Source organism: Taudactylus pleione, unplaced genomic scaffold (genome assembly GCF_031769625.1).
Source record: "Taudactylus pleione unplaced genomic scaffold, aTauple2 ptg000217l, whole genome shotgun sequence".
NCBI lineage: Eukaryota > Metazoa > Chordata > Amphibia > Anura > Myobatrachidae > Taudactylus > Taudactylus pleione.
This window is the reverse complement of record NW_028284619.1, coordinates 3,417,217-3,440,926: the sequence shown is the minus strand read 5'-3', so window position 1 is coordinate 3,440,926 and position 23,710 is coordinate 3,417,217. Positions and strand designations below refer to the sequence as shown.

Here is a 23,710-nt window from a genome sequence, read left to right as displayed (position 1 = left end):
GCAGGCTGTGCACAAAATCTCAAAATGCTTGCAGGATCTTGACCCTGCGAAGTGGGGCCGGCCAGGAGGTAAGACACAGCGTATCAGTACTAGGCTGAGGTGCTGTGGGTCTTGCATTATTCTCTCCCCCACTGCGATGGCTGAGATGTTGATACATCTCAGCGTTATTGCTTAATGCTTCGCCTCGATAAGAGGCAAAGCAGACAGAGCCGGCCCTAGGCATAGGCATTACAGGCAAATGCCTAGGGTATTTGCAATGCCTTAGGGGCATCTCGCCGCTCAGCAGCAGGGCCCGCAGCCAGCAGTACTAATAATGAGTCACACTGACTCATTATTACAGTACTCTCTCTGCGCTGCCTGCGGCTGGCCGGGGGCCGTACCGAGGAAGGAGGAGGAGGGGGGGTGCCTTCTCACTATACATGACCAGGCTGTCACACTAGACTGCCTGAGACCCAACCCCTCCCCCCAGTCCACGCCCCCTCCTCTCCGTCTACTCTATTCTACCTGCACTCTCCTTTCCCTGCCTGAGACTCCGCCCCCTAACAACGGGTCCCCGCCCCTTCCTTTCCAGTCTAGCCCTCTCAGTCACTGTGTCACAGCCTCTCCTTTCATTATGTGCCATGGAGAGTGGAGACCAGCCCCAGCAGGGACCAGACATCCTCTTCCAGGAGAGGTAAGTGCCAGTGTCATATAGGGGTGGTATCTGTATGCAATGGGGAGGGGGTGGTGTATTAATGTAGTAGTGTGTGTGTGAGTGGGGGGGTATATTAATGTAGCGTATGTGGGGTGGGTGTTGTATTCTATGTGTATGTGTGAGGGGTTTGTTCATATTATCTGTGCTATAAGTTATATGAGGGTCAGTGATGTGCTCTGTTATATGGTGCTCACTGCAGGTCTCTGCATTATATGGCGCTCATTGTGTTATATAGCGCTCACTGCGACAGTCTATATTATATGTCACTCACTGTGACACTCTCTGCATTATATGGCGCTCATTGTGTTATATAGCGCTCACTGCGATGCTCTCTATATTATATGTCGCTCACTATGACACTCTGCGCATTATATGGCGCTCATTACAACTCTCTGCGTTATATGGCGCACGATATGACGCTCTCTATATTATATGCCGCTTACTGTGACACTCTCTGCATTATATGGCGCTCATTGCAACTCTCTGCGTTATATGGTGCTCACTGCAACGCTCTATATTATATGCCACTCACTGTGACACTCTGCATTAAATGGCGCCTTTGGATTATACGGCGCTCACTGCGGCACTCTCTGCATTATATGGCGCTCTTTGCAACTCTCTGCGTTATATAGCGCTCACTGTGACACTCTCTGCATTATATGGCACCTCTGCGTTGCACTCTGCATTATATGGCACTACTGATAACCTATGTGCTGTGAGGCCACCACTCACTAGTTCCACCACTGGGCTGTGGCAAGTAAAATGGACATGGGAGCACATGCCCAACTGCAGCCACTCCTCACATCTCACGGCTCCGCCTCCATCCATAGCCCAGCTCCCACCGAGGCCAGCTGGAAAAACAATCAGGGGTTCGCGCGACTGACTCCCTGGCCCTAAAGACAGTGAGTCTAAAGCTGGGTACACACTTAACGATGTGTACCCAGCGCGATATCGCTACCAGCGGGACCCAGCAGGGATCCCAGTATCGGCAAGTGCATACACACTTGCCGGTGCCTGGAGCAACAGAGCGACTGCGGGGGCCATGCTGCATTCCGCAGCATAGCCCTCACTGACGATATCACCCGTCGGACCTGCATGTAGGTTCAATGGATGATGCTGCTGTCGATGCGTTGGCTCGTGCTACATTCAGTGACGTAGCGGGTACACACTGGCCGATGTGGACAATATGTTGTACGATCCGCCAGATTGGACGACATAACGTCTAGTGTGTAGCTGGCATAGGGGCCCCATTTATTAACAAAGCTAACCACCCCGAAGCATTTTTATATTTAGAGTGGCAGTGGCACAAATGAAAATGCCCCTCCGGCGAGTTGCAGCAAAGTTCTCCTTGTCGGCCACGTCCTCCACATTAGGCTGCCAGCGATGGGCTTCTGTGTAATGTGCATGCACGACGGTCCAACTGCGCATGTGCATGCCACTTAACCCAGCGGGACCCGGTAGTGCCTGGAAGGCTTCACTGAAGCCAGAAAGGCAGCGCTGGATCCCCGTTGCGGGCAATGGAGACCGCATCGCTCTCGCCATCTAAAGATGGCGAGGACGATGCTGTGACAATAAGCAGTAATCTTAGATTATTGCTGTTTGTTAAATATAGAAAGAATGACATAACCCTTTTAGTGAGCGCTAAAGGGGTTATACATCATTCATAATGGGGCCCTAAGTAAGTCAGCTGAGCTCTCAGCTGGTAGAGGGGTGCTGCTGGATGACTGAGAGGTGCTGACTCTGCTGGGAAAGGGGTGCGTAGAGGCCATCCTGGCCAGGGATGCTGACTGTGCTGAATGACTGACGGGTGCTGTGCTGGGAAAATGGGTGCATAATTAATGAGCACAGGGGTGCTGGGCTGAATGGGTAGTGTATAGATCCCCTTCAATATTTGTACCTGGAAATGACATGCAGTGAGGGTGGAAGTTCCATGCCCATACAGGCCACAAACAGAAGAAATTTGTCCACTTGCGGGCTTGTTTCGCTCGCCACGCTTCGGGCACAGTGGCTCGCTTTGCTCGCTACAGTTTTATATACCCCCTTTATGCTTACGTGGTTAGTAGTGAATGACTTTGGGCAGTACCGGACAACATCAGGGTACAAATACTGAAGGGGATCTATCCACTACCGTTCTGAATGAGGGGTTCTGACTGCTTGATAAGGGGTGCATAATGAGGCATGGGGTGCTGTTCAGGATGTGGGGTGCTGGATGAGCCCAGGGGTGCTGTGCTGGGAAAAGGGTACTGGATGAGGCCAGGGCTGCTGTGTTGAGAGGGGTGCTGTTCTGTGAGGCGGGCAGTGAAGGGGCAGTATGTGGTGCTGTGAGGTGGGCAGCAACTGGATCAGTGTGTGTGCTGTATATATCTATCTATAGAGAGAGAGAGGGAGATGTTATAAATATGTAAAAATGGTGGCAAATGAATCACAATTTTATGTCCTCTGTCAGACTCCTAAAGAAAGAAAGAAGAGAAAAAAAGAAAAGGTAGAGGTAAGTGAAAACTGAGTCTCATGTTTGAAGAGGTGGGGGAGAGTGTCTGTAGAGTGTAGTGTGGTGGGATTATCTGCTAGGGGGCACCAGCCAAAATCTTGCCTAGGGCACCAAATTGGTTAGGGCCGGCTCTGAAAGCAGGAATAGCTATAGAAGCACAATAAGTACCACTATAGCACATTTGAGATTTAACATCACTAGTGATAAACATGCATTGCCAGGCAGGATGAGATGAGCAAGGAGACCCAGACAAGAAGACATATTTCCTATGGCTTGCATGTGTCCAATTGTGTTGCATAAAGTGCTTACACAAAATCATATAATATAGGCACGAGCAATGATGAAAGCACCTATCAGCTTCAGAGGTGAATCTGCAATCAGCGAATCAGAAGAGGCTACATAGTGCTGGCGACCACCATCATCAGCATCAAAAGCATGTACTGTATGTTTTCTCCTCATCCCTCAGGCCCACACAAGTGATACCGCCAGAGTTGGATAAAGATTTTGGGGTCCCTGGGAACTTGAGACATGGGCGTCCCAAAGCTCTAAATTAATAGCATACTGTAATGTCATCATGCAGGAGAGAGAGATATTTAAAAGCAGGTGGTCAGACGAATTCCACCGTAAAAGTAGTATTATGTATGTACTGTATGAATCAGGGGCGTATGTATAATGGATGCAGGGTGTGCGGTGCACACGGGCCCCTGGGTCCACACTGCACACCCTGCACCCATATTTTTTAATACTCACCTAATAGTCCCGTATCGGCTGTCACAACCCTGTATAAAACGCCTGGAAAATGGCCTCCACCTCCATTTTCCCGCTGTCCTGTGCATGCACAGTAGACTCCAGGCACAGACTAGTACACAGGGTCTATGGCTGTGGTCAGTACGCTGCCGGGGAGAGAGGAGGGGGCCCGTGTGCATTCCCTGTCTTAATACGCCCCTGGTATGTACGCATGTATTACAAAAGTAAAATGATCTATTAATATATACACACCTCATGGACAAAAATATGTGGACATCCCTTCTAATTAGGGTGTACGGACATTTCAGCCGCAGCCATTGCTAACAAGTGATAGCATGGAGCATACAGCCACAGTCACTGATCGGCAGTAGGATGGGTCATACAGGACTCAGGCACTGTCACAGGAAGCCAACTCTCCAACAAGTCAGTGCTTCCATTGTCTGCCCTCCTATGAGCAACAACAGCACAGGTGCAGAGTTTTAGGTCACACATGCTCACAGAACGCGGCCACCGTGTAATAAAGCACCTAGTGCCTAAAAATGAGCCATTCTTGGTTTTATCACTCAATACCTGCTACTAGTATGTCAGCCATTTATGTGCACATGCAATTCTTGTATTAAAGATAGAGCCCAATTCATCATAGTATATCCATATTAATATATTTAAATGGCATTTATTTAGACATACCTATCAATAAGGACACCACACATTTGCTTCTGTCCTGCCATTTTAGGGACAATGGAGCACAATAACATATACTGAGTATTCCATTATATAATGAAGCAGTGGCTGATGGGTCAGTGTTGTTGATGCCACCCCCTCCTTTCCCACTCACCGTGGGCATCCCATAAGGCTCTGTCCTTGTTACTTTCTTCCCGTCTTCCTCTAAGCCTCTTATCTGGTAGCGTTTATCAGCTCCTACCGCATCCACAATTGCAATCACCCCAACGATAACCAACTTTACGTCTCTTTCTCTGACCTTACCCCTTCTGCCATCTCCTGTGTCACCTCCAGCTTGTTAGACATAACTTCTTGGATGTCCCGTCACTTCTTAAAACCCAGCATTTCAAAATCTGAAGTCATCGTCTTTTTACCCACTAAGACACCCACTGCTCCCTCCCCACTCTCTCTCCATTGACAATTCCTCTCTCCTCTGTTGTGCAGGTCCACTGTCTGGCTGTCATCCCTGATTCTTCCCTCTCATTTCCACCCACATTCAGTCACCCTCCCAATCCTGCCATTTCTACCTCCATAACATTTCCACATTCAGGCCCTTTCTCACCATGGAAACCAGGGGCCTATTCATCATTACATAATTATCAATATTGATAATTAAGTTTGAATGCGCTGTGAGTTCAAAGAACCTTTCAGAGGTACTCATCATGCTGTATTACCTAAACTATCACTTCTGAGAAACTGCTCTTTCTGCGGAGTCTGCTTTTCGAAAGTGAGAGACTTTTTTCCTGCTGCTCCGATCTTCGTAGAGTCTTCACCGCCTGTCTCCAAACTGCAGATTCACAGCATGAAGACAGGCGGCAAATATTCTCGGAAGACCGGAGTAGCAGGAGAAAAGTGTACCATCGGTCAGAGAAGACAGATGGGAATAGAGGGGCCGTCCGGAGCGAAGACAACCACCACTCTCGCGAAGACTCCTCTCATGCTGCGGTGAGTGCAGTGGAGCGGGAGGATCGGCGGGTTTGGAGTTGGCAGCCACAGACAGCCAGAGGACAGCAGGGACAAGCTGCCTTGTAAACGGGGTCTGTACCCCATCTAAGTTACAGTTAAATGCTTTTTCGGAACTTCAAGAATTACATAATTTCATCGTGGGACATTTGTAACCAGGAGATATGCAGTTAATGAATGGCCCTGACACATAATTTCTACAACACTAGGTGAAAATGTTAATTTCGTAGAAATTAAGGGATGATGAATAGACCCCTTAACCTCACATCCATATACTCATCATATCTCATTAGACTTTTCTACCCTGCTCCTGCATCCTCTGTCTGCCAGTAGCTCCCCTGGCTGCCTTCCTATGCCACTCAGAAACAAGTTCAAACTCCTCTCACAGGGTTGGGTATGAAATCCCGGCTGTCGGGATGCCGCTGGTCAAAATCCCGACACCCATAGGGAAGACAGGTAAGTGTTTTTCTAACCCCGGTGCCTAACCCTAACCTCCCCCCCTAGTGCCTAAACCTAACCGCCCCCTCGCCGCACTCTAAAGCTAACACCCCCTCCCCGTTGCCTAAACCTAACTTCCCCCCTAGTGCCTAAACCTAACCTGCCCCTCCACGCACCCTAAACCTAACACCCCCTCAACGGTGCCTAACCCTCCCCCTAGTATCTAGCTCTAAACCCGCACCCTAAACTCCCTCTAACACACTGATACTTACCTTCAGGATGCCGGCGGTCGGGATACTGGTGCCTGGATCCCGACCTGTCGGGATTTCGGCACCGGTATTCAGACAATCGGCATCCTGCACGCCGGGATGCTGATTGCATCCCCTCTCACACACCTACAAATCCTCAATTATTTTTCTCTTCTACACATCTCTAACCTCATTCCCACAGAATAACAACCAGAAGAGTGCTAGGGTTCATCATGAGGAAGAAGGGCCTTGCTTGTGAGAGTTTAAATACTAAGAGAAGGGGTTAATAGTTGAAGGGTAAAGAAGAGAAGGTCAAGGGGGGAGGAGGAGGAGAAGAAGGAGGAGAAGGAGGAGGATAGGAAATTGAAGAAAATCTGACAGGTGTATCCGCATTTCTGTGCTTGTCTTCTTAAGTTCTCAGTTACACAAACACACTCCTGCTGTACTATGGTATGCCCCTTCCTTTCCCAGGTACACCTATCTAAGCATATGACGGGGCCAGTGCCAATCTGCATATAGGCATTTTGTAAGCATGAACAGTGCAAATTTTCCTATTTTATGCCAAATACCCCTATTGATATCAACAAAATAAAACGCTCTATTAATTTGACCTGTGGTGGACATAAATAGACTTACACTCATGTACTCTCTTCTACTACTCAGAGGACATTTCTTAAGGTGCCCACACACATGCCAATCTGCCCACGATCAGCCGATGTGTACGATTTGTGTACGATTTCCCTTGAAACTCTCCCCGGAAGCTCTGCACACGATCTCCACATGATTTGCACACAATTTGGTGTCCAATCTTCATACGATCTCTCCTGCATGCAGACTTTCACAGTGCATCGCCTCCTAGATTGTCAGATCTGCCCTACTGCACGGCAGATCTGAAGATGCGATATGCGACCAGCGGGGACGAGCATCGCATCGTGATCATGTAATCAGTGGGTTAAATAGTTAATTTCTACATAGGCATATAAGTTTCAAACATATATACCCCTTGCTAGACCTCTTTGAGGTTTGAAAATGAGATTGTACTATAATTGCAGTCTTTGCATAGAATTGTTAGATATAACCTTTTGAGGTCAAATAAGCCATAAATATTGAGGCCTAGCTCCTACCTGCCATTTCTACAACTAGAAGTATAATGAGCCATTCATAGCCTACATGTTCTTATCAGTTAGCTACATTCCATCATAAGCTGTGTAGAGGTGCTAAGCATTATGGGTAATTAGCAGTGATGTCCAGACTCTACACACAAAGGAGCTTTGAAACAGTTCATCTCCATACATACTAGGATACATCATTACTGTATCTCCTTGAGTTTATCTTACTGCTTATGGAGCATGTGCAAGGGAGATAAGTTTGGTCAATGCTACGTTGGACCAGTCAGTGCTTGGTACAGTACCTAGTTTGTAACTAGAATGGGCTTAATATCCAGCAAGCCAACACCGCCTTTTAGGGTATATAAACCAGAGGTACACAAAGGACCCATTAGCTCATGGTAGACCTGAGTCTGCAGTAGGGTGCTGCCAATGTAAATTGAATAACCTGGGTGTTGTGAAACGATGGGCTCCCCAGAGAAGATAAGATGAAGTACATCTTATGCTGAAGATGATGATTTACCTGTGTCATCTGAATACATAGACAAAAGTTGAGTATACAGTATACTTTGTATGTTGTTTGTTTATTGTTTGTTTGTACTTGTAAATAAAGTGTGTTCATTTGTACTCACTCATATTGGTCACATGTGTGTACTATTTCATTTCAATCAGAACAAAACCCACCGTTATGCACTTGGTGTCAGAAGTGGGATCGGAAGGGTTAATTAATTTGTGACCAATTGATTGATTCTGTAAAAAAAAAGTGCAAAATGATGTTTTGCTTTTTCTCTGCTGACCTGTATATTGCATTGTGTATGTTTTCTCTGTCTCATTCTTATGAGAAAAAATTGTGATTTAGCTTAAATAACACTGGATGTTGTTTTGTCTTTTTCTTTAAAAAAAAAAAAAAGAAAATTGAGAAAAATGTTTTACAAACTTTTGAAACATGTGAAAAATGCCAAGGGTAGATTACAGAATAAATTCATGAAATTTCTGAAATGTGTTAAAAAATCTCAGTGTAATCCAACTTGTTTTGGGACGCCTTTACAAAGTTGTAGTGATTTGAGCTTTTTGAAAGCTACCGATTTTGAATCAGATGAAATGCCATTTTGTGTTTCTGAGGATTCTGCCAGTCTGCCTTTGACAAATTCCATAGGGAGGGGGAGAGAATCCCCACACGCAAGAGTTAAAATGTCAACTGGTGATTTATTACACACATCTTGCGTAGAAATTTGTGAGTTTGAGATACAAAGAGAAGTGTATGAAGTTACGCAGAAAGAACTTGAAACAGAAATTAAACAATGTATTCATACTACAGAAAATGTGTTTGATCAGAGCAGTGTGATGAAAATTTCCGATTTCACAAAATGAGAAAATGTTGAAATCCATGAATGCAGGGAATATGTCCAGAAATCAGAATCAAAATTGAATGCAAATGAGGTTTCTGATAACATGCCCATTAGCTCGTGGTAGACCTGAATCTGCAGTAGGGTGCTGCCAATGTAAATTGAATAACCTGGGCGTTGTGAAATGATGGGCTCCCCAGAGAAGATAAGATGAAGTACATCTTATGCTGAAGATGATGATTTACCAGTGTCATCTGAATACATAGACAAAAGTTGAGTATACAGTATACTTTGTATGTTGTTTATTGTTTGTTTGTACTTGTAAATAAAGTGTGTTCATTCGTACTCACTCATATTGGTCACATGTGTGTACTATTTCATTTCGATCAGAACGAAACCCACCGTTATGCAGATCGTGAGTGTGGACTCACGATTTCCTCACGATTTGGCCATATTTTACAAGATCTGTCATTCCAATGCGTCGGAATCGGCCAGATCGTGTAAAATATCGCTATGTGTGTGGGCACCTTTACATACAGTAAAATTTACTTTTCTTGTTTTTGTTCTTTTTCCTCTACTATAACCAAATGAACTGTATTTTGCACTTTAACTGCCGTTCACTGGGACTCATTATTAATGTTCTGTACTATGGACATTTTTTATTAGGGACTTTTTCCTCTACTGTTACCAAATTAACTGTAATTTTCACCTTAACTGCCTTTCACTGGGTGGGACTCATTATTAATGTACTGTACTATGGCCATTTTTTATTAGGGACTTTTTCTTCTGTTGTTAACATGATAACTGTAAAGTGTATTTTGCACGATAATGCCATACAATTTATTTCATGGCTAATTTATGGACATGCAGGTTTACATGTTGTTTTCAGTACACTCTGGTTGCTAGCAGGCAGCTATAAATCACACTGTGTATATAATATATTATTTTATCATATATGGTATAACTTTACATTACAAGAATAGTGACGTCTTGAGTATCTAGGTAACCACTGTTCAGTTGGGAGCAGAGAATGAGACTGACACATCTCACACGCCTATTCGTGAATATGATGCGTAGTGAAAGCCTTTATAACAATAGGAGCGTTTGCGTGTACAGGTAACAGCAGCTCGCACAATAGGTGGGAGTATATGACTCAAACACCTCGTAACACACCAATTCACACAGGTAACACTTGTCCAGGTAAGACTCACAGTATTCTTACTGCATAGAGACAGCTGCTGCATGCTGACATATTGCCAAAAAAAACACTTATATCTAGATAATAACAAGGTATACAATATCAAATTTACAGTACAGTGTCCAATTTCAACTTCTACAATGATAAACTGTAGTAATATTATGCAGCTTTATGTAATCACACAATGATAATTACAAATAGCTGATTGTGTACTGTCTGTAACACAGTTTGGGAAGGCCAAGCATTGAATACAGTACTTTACAAATTGTACACTACATTGTACTGAATAATCCTGTCAAGAATGTGCACATGCATATCACCAAAAAGCCTATTTGTAATATTTGTGGCATATCCCCCCCCAAAACACCCATTTTCGGGGGATAACTGAAAATATTAAGGATCCCCCGAATGTATGAAGGTGGGACCACAGGAGATATTTTGATATGCTAATGTCCCTCCATTTCCAACAACAGCCGCAGCCCCCATAAATTTCTATGGGGGCTGCAAAGCTGTCAGACTTAGCAAGCTCCTGGATACAGGCCCTGATTCAGAGCCGCTCGCAAAAAGTGAACGCTCGCTCTGAATCAGGGCGGCCGCTTTTTTTTTTAAATCCGGCCTCCTGGCCGCTCGTATAACTGTTGGTGACCACCCACAGCTTTTGCGAGCGGCCAAGTGATGTCGCGACCATCGGGCTTGCGACGAGACCCTTGTGGTAGGGTCTCATTCCCGCAAGCCCCAGTGAGCTTCCTGCTCTAATGGAGCAGGAAGCTCACTACTGATATCAGGAGTGATGTCAGTAGGGCCGCCCACAAACGGCAAGCGTTCCTTCGGGAACGCCTCTGTTTGGCCAGCCCCTCCCCCCCTCCCCGCCTACAAACGGGGCGAGCTGTCGATCAACATCGACAGCCGCTCCGTTTGTTGCGAGCCCCGGAGCGAGTGAATTTCTCACTTGCGAGCGGGTCTGAATCAGGTCCACAGAGCTGCTGAAGCCTATGGGCTACATTTTGCAAAACTTATCTTGGGAACCCTCCTTGGCAATCTCTGCAGGCGCATGGTCAGTAGACCGCTCATGAGCAGGAGTCCCTAATGAGGAGTGAAGTGTCTGCTGATGCGATCACTTCACCTCTAACACATTGCAGAGACGGGATCCTTTCAGAGCCGCTGTCCCTGCATGTGTATATTAATAAATTCCGGCAGTATATAATTTCTTATTGTTGGGAATAGAGGCGATACGAAATTACAATTTTCAAGTCTGAAAACCAATAATTGATGAATATGTCGCAAAGTGAAAAGACAAAGGGGCCCATTCATCAACACTAAAATAACGTTTTTAAGGACATTTTCCTTAAATAACATTATTTTGGTATTCATGTAGCCACTTAGCACAGGAGATATCACATATATCTCCTTGCTAAGTTCCTCTGCGTTAATTTCCACACTCCCCATACATTAGTATGGGGATGTGGAAATTGTGGTATTCATCAAATTCCGAAAATTATAAATTTTCGGAATTTGATGCAGTTACTATTCGCCACTGTGAGGTGGCGAATAGCAGGTGAAACTTACCTGTATCCGCGTGTGCAGGTCCCCCGACAAGTCCCTCCGGCGCTCTGCTCCGTCCTCAGTCTCCGGAGGCTGGTCGGACATGTGTGCTTCCCAGCAGAGCACAAGAAAGTTTAGACAAAAAAAAAAAAGTTTTTTTTTTTTTGTAATCTGTCATGTGGTCTGCTGGGAAACTACATGACAGACCAGCAGGACGAAGCGGAGGGGGGTCGGGGGGGTACACAAACTTAACGCATCTGTAGGCAGTGCTGCGCATGCGCTGGTTTTACAGATGTAACAGCGCATGCGCAGCACTGTTTCCAGATGCGATAAGGTAGTGTAGGCAGGGAAAAGTATCTATTTCCCGAAAAGCTGTCATCGCAAAAATGACAGCTTTTCGGAATAGATACTTATGGAGAGGTGGAATGATGAATTCCACCTATAATTAGCTAGAACTCAATGAGAGTTCTAAAGCTAATTATCTCCAGAGAATTTTTAGGTTTAATGAATAGGTCCCAAAGACACAAATATGGGAAACATCAGTATGTACATAAACTTAATTACCTTTGTACAATGTTATATAAAATAAAATTGGAGCCTGATTTAATCGTGGAAAAAGGAGGGGGGTTTAAGCCCCTATTGTTCCTCAGCACACTGAATAATACCTGCAACAATATATGAAGACTATATGGTCATAGAAATTCAGAGATATTAGTTGCATGCATTTGCAAATATATGGGAGGCTGCTAGGCCACGTCACGGCTTCTCTGTTACTAGCAGTCCCTAACACTAAGGGGTTCACGTCCGTGGCGCAGTGCACCCCAAAAAAACATCCAGCCCAGGACCCCCCCAGGGCATCACACAAAAATGGAAAAAGAGTGACAGTGCAGTGTAAAGTATAGATGTGTGCGAGTAATCATTAAGTGTGGAATGAGAGGTTAAAATATATGTGAAAAAATACATGAATAATAAACAAACATAAAAGGTGATGTGAAAAGCAACTATGTGTATTAAGTGGTGTTGCCCTGAGGAGGCCCAGCCAGACCAGTCCCGGGAGCCCTACGCCGAAACGCTCACCCCAAATGTAAAATATACCAATTATAAGGCCTCATGATAAAGCCACATATATAATTTTGTCAAATGTAAGGCCTCATGATAAAGGCACATACATAAATGCATCCAAATTGAGAGCCAGTTTACCTGGGAGTCACCCCTGGGAACTCCAACTAGCACTACTAGAACCAGCATGCCCTACTAATGCTGGCTCCTTCATGCAACTCATAACAAACAAACAAAAATGGCAGCTACTCAATCAATCTAGCAGTACTAATCAGGTGCATGAAAGGGAGGGGTCATACTAAGTAGAAAAAGGAAGGGGGTTTAACACATTATTGTTCCTCAGCACACTGAATAATACCTGCAAAAATTTATGAAGACTATATGGTCATAGAAATTCAGAGATATTAGTTGCATGCATTTGCAAATACATGGGAGGCTGCTAGGCCACATCATGGCTTCTCTGTTACTAGCAGTCCCTAACACTAAAATGAAAAAAGAGTGACAGTGCAGTGTAAAGTATAGATGTGTGCGAGTAATCATTAAGTGTGGAATGAGAGGTTAAAATATATGTGAAAAAATACATGAATAATAAACAAACATAAAAGGTGATGTGAAAAGCAACTATGTGTATTAAGTGGTGATGCCCTGAATAGGTCCAGCCAGACCAGTCCCTGGGGGCCCTTCGCCCAAAAGCTCTATACTTTACACTGCACTGTCACTCTTTTTCCATTTTCGTGTGATGCCCTGGGGGGGTCCTGGGCTGGATGTTTTTTTTGGGGTGCACTGCGCCACGGACGTGAACCCCTTAGTGTTAGGGACTGCTAGTAACAGAGAAGCCGTGACGTGGCCTAGCAGCCTCCCATGTATTTGCAAATGCATGCAACTAATATCTCTGAATTTCTAGACCATATATTTTTGCAGGTATTATTCAGTGTGCTGAGGAACAATAGGGGGTTAAACACCCCTCCTTTTTCTACTTAGTATGACCCCTCCCTTTCATGCACCTGATTAGTACTGCTAGATTGATTGAGCAGCTGCCATTTTTGTTTGCTGATTTAAACGTGGTCATCATGCACATTTGCATGATGATCTAATGGCGATTGTGGCATGTGCATGTCACAGCTAACATGCACCTAGGTGCCCCAGCTCCCACTGAGCACAACGTGCACATTAGGTGTGATGTGCACTCGGGTGCTACTAGAGAAGAGGGCCGGGAACATAGGAGGATATTAGTAATGGGATGGAGTAGGGATGGCCATCGACTATCGATGATTTCAAAACATCGATAATGGCCACCAGATGTTAACTTGTTTTGACCTTGATGGCACAGAAACAATGGTTCTTCACCATCGATAGATGAATGGTATTTTATTTTCTCTTGACAAGACGGTGCTTAGCTCCGCCCCCAGCAGCCGCTAAGCCCCGTCCCAATTTTTGATTGGCCAGCGGCCCGCCGTTCCCCAACAGCGCTGGCCATCGAGGGGGTGCAAATCATCGATGGTTCACCATAGACACACCAATGGACACACCACCAATGGCCATACCTAGATGGGAAGGGGTAGAATGGGAGGAGAGTGGGCTGGGAAGAGGCTGGTGGGACGGGGGGCTGCAGCCTTCTGAGTTTAACACGGAAAATGGTGGGTCCATAACTACTAGTGTATATAAATAAAGTACTTATGTTTTGTTAATTTTCTATAAATAAAGCATAAGAACAAGAAATAGATATTTATTTCTAATTAGCGCATAGTTAAAAGATATACAAGTACTACGATGTGGCCATTAGTCTTGACAGCTGTACAATGTACCTGGCCCAAGAGTGGTTCCCAGTGTATGCTGGGAGCTGATCACATGACACTCACATCTAATCCCGAGGTAATTTATATGAAGCGTATGCCCCACCACAGCTCAGACTCCTGCCAACTGCAATAAATACTAAGATGTGCCCGGGAGGTTCTACCCAGGTGTTTTTTTTTGGAGTAGGAGAAAAATGAAACAATCAGTGGTCATATAGGGATTATATTGAATGGCAAATGTATGCTCAGCATTAGTTAATTGGCAGTGGCAGAGCAGGGGTTAAAGGCGAGCCGGACAACCTGCCCTCAATAACCTCTCAAACTGCTCCAAGCAGTGAGAATGGAACATTCCGAGATGACAATACACCCTGTCTGTGCTTCATTGTGTCACTGGCAGACAACACCCACTTTTCTCTGTATGCAGAAAAACAACTCAGTGTACGATTCTGATTCATTTAAATAATAAAACATTTTGGATGTATCACTGGGAACTTGGAAGATGCCCTAAAGTAAAATAGAACTTGCCTCATGGTAAAAGCTTTGTTTCTTGGCTGTACCACTATGAAATGAAGAATTATTATAGCTGAGCACAAAGGGATCAATTCAGAGTTGCACGCAAGCCTGCCACACTTACACGCGCATTGCGTCCATGCTGCTAAATGTGGATAATAGCCTTTATTGCTAGTTATACACATCACTGCAATTCTCCACTGAGCAGATTCCAAGATGATCGCATGTCAGTTTTGCTTGAGGATTTTACGTAGTATTGCTCGCCGCCTGCTGCGGAGCTGTCGTACACATCTGCGGTGATGCTCAGTCATACGCAATTCAGTCGCAACTCCACTTATGACCCCCGTGTTTTGGTTTTGGATCTAGATTCATCTTTGTGTTTTATTTTTGGATTCGGATAAAAAAATCGATAAAAAACATCTAAAATATCCGAATCCAAAACCCGAGTTCGGTTTTTAAATCCAAGTTCAAGATCAACCGGGACTCGGTTCGAACCTGGTCACAAAAGTGGATCCGAACCTTGACCCGGTTCTACTCAGATCCCCTAAATTCAAGTGTGTTCAGATCTCAAAAATCAAGACCCGCACATCTCTAGCTGAAAGGGTGTAAATGGGTGGTAACAGGCAGTGGCACATCTATAATGGGTGAAGGCCGCCCTCTCTGCAACCATTGCATCACCCAGCGGCCATCTGCACCATGTTTTGGTTGATTTATTTGGAAACAAATAAAATGTAATCACTGGAAATATGGAGCAAGCGCAAAAAGTAGTTATGTGCCATGTCTTCTGCACGTGCACCATGCTTTCAGGGAGAAGGAACCTAAGATTTGCACACAGGCCCCATCATGTCCTGAAATACCCCTGGTAAGTGTGGTGAGAGCGGGTCCAGGACCTGTCAACACACTGCAGGCTATACGGAATTTAACATAGATGTAATACCCCCAGGGGTCTTGTCCAACTTTCCGGGAGGCCAGGAGTGTCACCCAATTTTCAGGTGCCTCCCAGCCATTCCGGGAGGGTAGACAAGTATGCTTATATATCACCTGTCCTTTTGCCCTATCTCACCCTACAGTGGCCTCTGTTTTGATAAAGGGGTTGCTCAATGTTAGAAATTTTACTGTAGGGGCATCAAATTCGTCTTCATGTAATTCATGTTAGTTAGCACGCTCTAAAAATAACATCCTAGGTTTCCAGGAAGCTACAAGCATTTCAGAATTGTGAAACTTAGGAAAAACATTGGTATTCTCATTGATGGGAAACAGTGTAATTACAGAGAGGATAGTTTTATTCTTTTGAAGCCCGTAAAGTACTTTGTGAAAAAGCACAATCATAAATGCAGTCTGATGAGCTTGTACCAACAATATATAGTAACCCTGTATCTCTTACAGGGCAGGCCATGTTATGAGAATTTCCCTTTAGGGTGAACAATTGTAATAACGACTTTCACTTTGTAAATTCCTGTGCATGTTTCTTAAAACACAATCTATTAAGAACCATTGTCTTTGTACGCAGCAGCTGTGTTATAATAGGCAAAAGCAGCAGGAGACGTCTTATGTAGAACGGTGCCCATTGCCGGATCCTCTTATCCACGGCTGTGTCCGAGGACTCGGCACCTCCAGAAAACAAGACACCATGTTTTCTAAAGCTCTCCGTGTTGCAGTCCCTTTCCTGCCCCCAAACAGCCGTGCGGGGCCCCCTCATGCGGGGCCCCCTCCTCTCTCCCTGGTGGCACAAGGCCGACTTACGCGGCTAACCAGCCACCAGAAGATTAGTAGACTCCAGGCAATAGAGTGTGCCCGGAGTCTACTGCGCATGCACAGAACGCCGTAAAATGGCCACGGTGGCCATTTTTCCGGTATTCTGAGCAGCAGTGACAACCGACGCGGGACCTCGGACAGGTAAGTTTAAAAAAGATATGGGTGCAGTGTGCCCCGCACACACTGCACCCATTATAGATACGCCACTGATGTCACTCATGCATAGGTTTAGGGGGCACTGCCACCATCGGGTTTGCATTCAAATTCTGCTTAGAAACTGTAATAGACAACAGGAACAAAGTCGTCCTTCCTCCTGTCTAGCTGCTAAGGTGTCCCTTTGTTATTTTACAAATTTGACGAATGGGGTTACTCACTTGGCTTTCATATGTATCCACCCTTAATCTGTGAGTAGTACCTGAGGCGGAAGGAGCTGGAGGACTAAGCAGTCGGTTGAGAGCCAACACCTGTCTCATAGCTTATGCTGCCCCAGGGCTGTAAGCACCCAGCCTGATGTAACTATTTAAAAGAAAAACGTAAGTGACACTGACAATTGCCTGCAGGGTTCTTCTCAAGTCAGGTAGCATGGATACTTTGTACCTCATTCACAATTATTATCGACACACACCTTAAATTAAACCAACATCAGCATTTTCTTCATATACCATGTATACAGTGAGCACCCAGATTGCTGAGGGTGTGAAGGCAAAGTCCCTAAGAAACATTAATAACATAGCATAATATCTGCTCATGTTAGTTTGCTGCAATGTATGATAGTCGCAGGCACAATTTAAAGGATACATAAGCCAGTTCAGACTCAGAGTTGAATGTAAGTTGGACGTAATTGCTCCCACATTGAATGCGAGTTAAATGCGGATATTTGCCAGTATGCAGAGTTGTACAGATGTCTGCGGCCGGTGCTCCCTGTCCGTGTGCTTGGTTTCCTGACAGTCATCATTATCAGTACATACTTCCCTAAGCACTATACTAAGCAAAATATCCATCAGAAAACAGATGGAAGTACGCGTAGGTACAACACCGCATAGCGCACAATTCCCTCAATGCTCTGTCTCTGAACTTTGCCTATGTGCAAACATCCCATTACGAACCAGTTTCAGCCACACATGGAGACTGAGTTGCGTTAGTACTTTAGTACCCTCGGCTCCACAGCATACGCATTGCGAAAACATGTAAGACATGTCAGCCATGCCAAGTGCAAAATCACGGTGTAGATGCAATTTTGTGAGATCACAAATCTCACTGTGCACAAATGCAGCATTTATATTTTTTTTTGGCAAGGATTTGCGAATCAAGGTGGATGCATCTAAAAGGGAATAATAATTTAGCATCGTCTGATGGGAGGATTTAAGATGGGTACACACTACATGGGGAAGCAGTCAGGAAGCCAATGGACGTAATCCCGAACGCTGGCTTCCCGATTGTCTAATCCTGGCAAGGCACTAATGACAGGCGTCGATATCCCGCCGCCTGTCACTAGACCTATGCCGGGAGCCCGACACCCGACTTACCGATCGAAGGTAAGCCGGGCGACGGTGCAGACAGCTCCCGGGGGGGGACTTAGAGTTAGGCTAGGGGAAGGGGGGGGGGTTAGGGTTAGGCACCCACGGGGGAGGTTAGGATTAGGCACCCCCCCGGGGAGTTAGGTTTAGGCTCCGGGGAAGGGGGGGTTTAGGTTTAGGCACTAAGGGGGGGAAATAGGGTTAGGCACTTGGGGGGAAAGTTAGGGTTAGGCACCCCTAAGGGAGGGTTAGGGATAGGGGGGATTAGGTTAGTTATACTTACCCTAAGGTCGATCAGGATTTCCTCCTCTGTTGGGCTGCCACTGTCGGGATTAGAACCGCTGGCCATGCGGCCGGCGGTAAATCATACTGAATCCCACTAGATGATATATTGGACGATTTGGCGAATCGAAATGACAAATCACTCACATTGTCCAATAAGCACTATTGTGCGCTCTCATGTGTCGTTCATCGCATCTTCAGATCTGCCTGCAGAGCACCATGCTTTAGGTTGCGGCGGAGGACCAATATACATCGGGAAGTCGTATGCCAGATCGTGCTGTTTGTACGAACTTCCTGATATATCGTGCTGTTCCTGGGTACACACATTGTCTAGTGTGTGTGTACCCGGCTTAAGGTGGAACAGCAGTCTTGGATGAGTGCAGATTAGGTGCAGTAACACAGCTAGTTCCTGCTTGCCTCCCGAATATCTGGTGCCGCTCCCGCGCCCCCCCGCAGTATTGATGGAAACCCCCGCTGTGGGGTGAGGGGGTGACGCATTTCACGTAAACCTGTCAAACGCTTAAGATGATAGATGTAATATATACAGGCACAATGTCTCCTCTCTCTCATAACTAATTTAAAATATGAACAAAGTTTCCAAACAGTATTTTAGGAGAATAATGGGAGCATAGAAATTAAGGAAGGATATTGTCCTAGGATGGACTTTAAAAGTAACATTTCCATGACTGAAGTTGGGTACACACTATGCGAACTGTCTTATGATATCGTTCTGATCAGAACAATACAGTGTGTACGCCCTATTGTGCCGGTGTACAATGCATCACACAGTGAGTACGGGCGCTGCAATGTATCGTTCCATCAGTCATATTGTTGGTTGGGTACACAATCGCATAGTGTGTACCCAGCTTTACACATCAGCATTTCTGTTGATTCCACAAATAACTGGACAATTTAATGTTGCTCATTTTCTATAACTTGCAGTGTAATAGGATTAAGCTGGGCTACTCTATATTCCCATACATAAGTGTTTGTAACTATGGGACTTGCAGGAAGCAGGAGATATGAGCATAGCTGTACGGAGAGCAGTTTATTCCAATAGCAGAGAGTTTCCGGCAGGGTTACAGCATGCTGGCAAAGGGAAGCAATCGGGAAGCCGACTGCCTATATACCGGCAGCCGGCTTCCCGACTGTCTTATCCCGGCAAGGGAGAAATGCCGGGCGTCTAGATGTAGACGCCCGCATTTCCCCGACGCCGGGAGACCAGCGCCCGGCATCACGATCGTAGTGATGCCGGGCGCCGCGAGCGGACAGCCGCGGGGGGGAGGGTTAGGTTTAGGGCTCACAGGGGGACTTAGGGTTAGGCACCCCCCCGGGAGGGTTAGGGTTAGGCTAGGGGGAGGGAGGGTTAGGGTTAGGCACCCCCGGGGGGGACTTAGGGTTAGGCACCCCCTCGGGGGACTTAGGTTTAGGTAGCGGGGAAGGGGGTGGTTAGGGTTAGGCACAGAGGGGGGATTAGGGTTAAGCACTTGGGGGGGAAGTTAGGGTTAGGCACCCCTAAGGAGGGTTAGGGTTAGGGGGGTTAGGTTAGGTTAGTGGATACTTACCTATCCACGATCGGGATTTCCAGCGCTGTCGGGCTTCTGCTGCGTCGCACTCTGCTCCTGTCGGGCTGCCGCTGACGGGAATTTCATACCAATTCCCTGGCAAAGGATCAGGGACTACAACCAGGAGACTGGACAAAGCACCTCAGCTATAGGTCCAGTGTAAGTAAAGGGCCTTATGTACAGTTATTCCTATGTCTGCATTTCTGCATGCGCTAAATAAATGTGTATGGTCCACATGCAGATTTGGCAGCATCTTATGGTTGCACCTCCATATAATTGGAGCAGAGTATTGGGGCCTGGAAGGGGCAGCATACAGTAAGAACTTGTTCACGTAATTGCGTGTGAGGTGGCATTTATATGGCAGGTGCTGCTGAAGGACTGGTATAACGAGGCACAATGATGGGAATGATAACAGCATCTGATGTCCCACTGAGCATATACACCTAAATCTTCTTAATAACATTCGGGGTACAAGAGCCCCAAAGTCCGTTTCAGTCAGAACGCTGCCACTGATGCTGGGGCTCACCTCTGACCCTGGGTAGGTGTGGGCAATGACAGGGCAGGGTTAGCTAGTACACAGTATGTTATATTATTTTGTTTAGGGCAGGTGCCCAAGGGAGATAAAAGCGTCCAGTGTTTTCTGCTTAATAACAATAAAGTGGGACAAGAACACTAGACACTGGCACAGTTTCTAACTCTTGAAACTAATTTCCCAAGACACTCTTAATTTTTCCCATTATATTCATCATGACGGGAGCAGGGCCGTAGAGAGCCTGGCCGAGCCCCAGTAAATGAGGGGGCGTGGCCTAATCGCGGGAGGTGTGGTCACGCCCCATTGCCAAAAAATAATAACCAAATCACGCGGCGCTGTGCGCTGGGGAGGGGGGCGCTGTAAGCCCCCCCAGCCCAGTGCTAAGCCGAGGGGGGGGCGCAATCAGTGTGATCGCTCCCGCCCACGGCCATAGGAGCCTGCTCCGGCTGCCACAGCAGCTGCGAGCAGTCTCGCACTGCACCCAGCACAAGCTGTGTGCTGAGCTGCTGTGAGGGAGGGGGGGGAGGCTCCGGACCCGGGCACAGGCCTGGCCCATCTAGCAAGCCCGGGCCTGGGTAAACTGTACCCGCTCCCCCCCCTTCTCGGTGCCCATGGGCGGGAGAGACAGGATCTCCCCAGCATAGACCAAGCAGATGCAAATATAGGGGGAGGGTAGTGATTAGGGTCCATGGGAGCACAGTACTTGGTTCTGGTTTGCAGCATAAATGTGTGATTTTAAGACTTTCAACTATGCATAGGCATGGGAGTCTACTTTTTAAAATGCCTGGGGGTGCTCACATTATATCCATCACATAACTCATAAATGGCATGCATAGACATATCATATACTTACAGTATATGAGGGTAACATAAATGTTGGGGGTGTTCAAACACCCACAGACCCACAGTGCAGGCCCCTATGGTTGTGGGTAAGGTATAATTACTACTCTAGTGTGGGACTGGATTAATATCACTGTAACATGAAAATAGGAGGCACAGTGGCTTGTACAAAGATCATCTAGATATATGTGCAGGCGAGCTGATAGGGAGGTGTGTGGTTGATTGTATGGGCCAGCGGTGGCCAACCTGTGGCTCTTCCATTGTTCTGATGCGGCTCCCCTGACTGACACTGAGAACTGTTCAGAGGAGGCTCGTCCTTTGTTGCAGCAGTCTTCTCCGCTCCGGAGGCATGTACAGTATGGGCGATGTGGTGATGTCACGCCGCAAACAGGAGGCAGTGCTCAACTTGTGACTGAACCTGCAGCCAGAACCTACCTATTTTTTCATTATATTTGTGACATGTGGGGGGCTGGAGTGGCCCGTGGAGTGAGATGACATGTGGGAGAAGTTGGCTGGACTTTATTGGCCCGGGGAGAGGGAGGGTGGGCTGGAGTGGCACATAGGGGGCTGCTGGAGTGACACATGGAGGGCTGCTGGAGTGACACATGGAGGGCTGCTGGAGTGACACATGGGGGGCTGCTGGAGTGGCACATGGAGGGCCTGGAATGACACCAGGGGGTGTTGGTTTGTATTATGTGAATGTTTTTTTTTTTAAGTGGATGTGGCTTTATCAGTGTATTTTATGTGGATCTGTTTTTTAAAAAAAAAAAATTATATTGTTCAGGCATTTTCTTTCCCATTTATAGTTACCTCCACGGTAATTGTATGCATGCGCTTTTACATGCTCCTACAAACATCATGCCACGGGCTTGACATAACTGACCACGCCCCTTTTTGCACATGCGCCTTCGGTGCGCGTATGATCTCGGCTCTTTGCCATACATACAGATGTTTTGGGGTTCTTTGCATCTGACTGGTTGGCCACCCCTGGTATGGGCAATAGGGGCAAACAATACAAATGCGACTATCTGCGCAAGACCTTTTGGGGTAAGCAGTTAAATGTTCAGCAGCCGTATAAGCAACCTGAGGCCCTGTTTCAGAGCCGGACGCTCTGACTGAGCACTTGCTCTGAATCAGGGCCGGGCTATTTTTTTTTAGAACAGCCTCCTGGCTGCTCGCATAGCTATAGCGAGCGGCCTGGAAGATGGTTGCGATGGTCAAGACCATCACGACCATCGGGCTTGCGACAAGACCCTTCTGGTAGGGTCTCGTTGCCGCAAGCCCCAGAGAGATTTCGGCTCTAACAGAGCCGAAATCTCTCCCACTGACATCACTCGTGATGTCAGTGGGGCCGCCCCCAAATGGAGGTGTTCACATGGGAACGCCTCCGTTTGGGCAGCCACTCCCCCGGCCCACCCACCAAAGGGGGTGACCTGTCACTCAACATCGACAGCTCGCCCCCTTTGGTGCGAGACCCGGAGCGATGGTTTGCCCGTCGCTATCCGGGTCTTACGCATGCGCACGAAGGAGCCGGCTCCGTCGTGCGCATGCGATCTGGACCACCATCGACCCAGTTGCGAGCGCTCAGCGCTTGCGACCGGGTCTGAATCAGGCCCTGAGTCCCTTCCCAGTTGACAGGATAAGACAGAGATTTTCAACCTTTTTGAACTCGCGGCACACCGAGCAAATTTTTTTAAGTACCAAGGCACACCATCTGTCCCCCATGAAGAAAAACACGCACATTGGTCCCCACGGGGGGAAATTAAAGCACATTTATTGGCCTCCACGGAAACCAACAAAGCACATTGGATTCCACATAAAACAAAAATAAAACATATTGGCCCCCATTTAAAAAAAACAATCATACTGGTCCCCACAGAAGGGAAAATAATACACCTGGTCCCCACATAAAAATACAATTACACTGGTACCTCCAGAAGGCAAAATAAAACAAACTGGCCCACAAATGAAAAAAAAAAAAAAAAATCACACTATCCAGAAAGCAAAATGATATAAATTGCCCCCACATAAAAAAACACATTTACACTGGCCCCCACAGACAGCAACATAAAACATATAGACCTCATACCTGGAGCTCCCTGTCCCTCGGTAACGTTACTGGGCAGATCCTTCAATCCCTCAGCACCGGTTGGTGCAGGCTTGCAGCAGTCACATTCACTGCTCATCAGCAGTGTGAAGTACTGTGCAGGTGGGACAGCGACGCGGCGTGCGTGACCTATGATGTCACGCCGCTGCGTCTCCATTGGTATGGCCCGGGCAGCGGCTGAGCCACGTGGAAGAGCTCAGCGCTGCCCCGGCACAAAGTTAGGGAAATAAATAGATACAGCTGTGAGGGGCATCTCCCGG

General features: G+C 46.6%; 1 protein-coding gene across 3 annotated transcripts in view; it reads left to right on the top strand.

The window, feature by feature from the left end:
* Positions 1–585: 585 nt before the first annotated feature.
* TMEM40 (transmembrane protein 40) overlaps positions 586–23,710 on the top strand; it is a 133,481-nt gene continuing 110,356 nt past the window's right edge. The window contains exons 1-2 of one of the 3 annotated variants that reach the window (XM_088478686.1): positions 586–673; positions 3,141–3,182. The gene's annotated coding sequence lies outside the window, so the exon portion shown is untranslated. The remainder of the gene's footprint in view (positions 674–3,140; positions 3,183–23,710) is intronic. The other 2 variants (XM_088478685.1, XM_088478683.1) reach the window with 2 other exon arrangements.